The 1869-nt window shown below is 40.9% G+C and overlaps 1 long non-coding RNA gene across 1 annotated transcript; it reads right to left on the bottom strand.

Moving 5' to 3' along the window:
- Nucleotides 1-349: 349 nt before the first annotated feature.
- LOC129526661 (uncharacterized) lies at nucleotides 350-1458 on the bottom strand. The gene is made up of 2 exons (XR_008671374.2): nucleotides 1140-1458; nucleotides 350-831 (listed from the first exon to the last, which is right to left on the bottom strand). It is a non-coding gene; the product is annotated as an uncharacterized lncRNA (long non-coding RNA).
- Between the last annotated feature and the right edge of the window lie 411 nt (nucleotides 1459-1869).

The following is a 1869-nucleotide window of genomic DNA, read 5'->3' as shown; positions in this document are numbered from 1 at the left end:
GAAGATGCTCTATTGTAGTAAAATTAGGAGCTTCCAAGAAAATTACCTAAAAGTAAGGAGTTCCTGGTTTATATTATATCCCAGGTAGGAAATTATGCAGGTTCCCGTAACGAAGGGCTTTTCTGACAGTAAATTTATTAACTAAAAAATATATATATAGACCCTTTCAATAAAAGCTACTCACCTAAAAGGAATGATTCGAGAATATAATAATAGAATGAGTGTTCTATAATACAGTGCCTTTAAAAGATTCTGACATTTATATCTTTCTAATTCTTGGTTCACATTGATGATGAGTGTGGAAAATTTTATTGAGAGGTGGAGATTGATATAAATGAATATTACGTCATGAAAGGAGAGTGAAAACTTCTTCTCATTTAATATTATACAGACTTAGTAACTATTTTTTCTCATAGAACCAGAAAAGAAACATTTACTTTTGCTTAAGAGATATTAATATAAGAAATAAAGGCTCAAAGCAGCTATTTAATTGAAATAATAGCAACAGAAAATTGCCCTTCTCTTGGGTCCATCGTGCCCATGTGAAGGAGTAGACGGGCGGGGGTGCTGGTTCGGTCATGGAAGAAAGCTCCCTGTTGAGGAAGTGAGCATTTGGGCCACGGTCTGGTAAGTTGGACATTCCCCTCGTCAGTTCTACGTAACGGTTTCGGAACGGGCTCTTTCTCTCTGCCGTTTTGGTTCTTAGGTGCTGATTTTAGCTTCCATCAATGCTGCATGGCGATCACTGTCATCCTCATACACTGCAGATGGTGATGCCACCCCATCAAGACCGGGATTACGTGATCCTCGGCCACTGCCGTGACCTACGTGCTGGGTACAAAGGAGGCTCAGTAAATAGTTGCCAATTAAATAACTGTATGCACTACAAGGAAAGAGGTGAGCTATACATCATCCTATCTAGAAAATGTAATTCTCTAAAAATACTATGCATAAAATTAAAAGAGATGCGCTCCCTGGGATAGGTGAAATGAAATTCCATTTGAAAACCGTTTCAGCGTTTCAGTACAATTAAGAAGAAACTGGCCTTCTTCCCTGGCCTCATGAAGCCTCGCATGGGTCCCCCAGAGACGGTGTAACCCTGCAAGCATTTTGATGACCCTGGACACTCAGTGGCTCACCCTTTCCTGAATTAATAACTGCTCCAGCGACGTGCCTGTTCACACGAGCGCACTGTTCCGTTAGCAGTTTGCGCTTGGTGGGAAAAGATGGTGAGGCAACTTAGTCCTTGCCAAAATTTCAAATGTGTGACACCGCAAGAAAGACACCGTCAGGAGCAGTTGCTAATTTATTTTAAGTGCCCCCTGAGTTTTTAATTTATCTGGAAAAATAAATAGATAAATCCGAGGCTCTCCCTGCCAACCCAGCCCAGCACCGGGTCTGCCAGTGGCGGTGGAGGTTTGCGGGTGACAGCTACTGCCGCCAGGGAGAGGTGTCAGAGCGTTCAGCCAATAACGCAGGGTGAGCGCTGACTATTCTTGGTTGCATCAGAATCGGATAGATCACATTTGTATAGAGCTGACCTTTCCTTTTCCTGAATTGGCTGCCGACACACATGCTAAATATTTTTTTTTTTTTTTTTCTCCAGATAGTCTGCAATTCCAAACAGTGCTGCAGACTTCTCCAAGCCCGGAGTCAGTGTAAGTTTGGAATGCAATCAGTCTAGTTTAGAAATTCATTATCCAAAGTGAGGAGCCCAGCGAATATTATAGTTTCATAAATATGCAGATTTTGTTTATTTAAACATTTTTTTATTACACTTTGTGTTTTCCTAAATTGGGTCATCATTTTAATATAATTGGAATCCGATGTGTGTCCTGTTTTCCTTAAAAGCCATCTGGTTCATTTTCG

The sequence above is a fragment of the Gorilla gorilla genome, chromosome 15 (assembly GCF_029281585.2).
Source record: "Gorilla gorilla gorilla isolate KB3781 chromosome 15, NHGRI_mGorGor1-v2.1_pri, whole genome shotgun sequence".
NCBI classification, from domain to species: domain Eukaryota; kingdom Metazoa; phylum Chordata; class Mammalia; order Primates; family Hominidae; genus Gorilla; species Gorilla gorilla.
The sequence above is the reverse complement of the archived record's forward strand: the minus strand, read 5'-3'. Positions and strand labels throughout refer to the sequence as shown.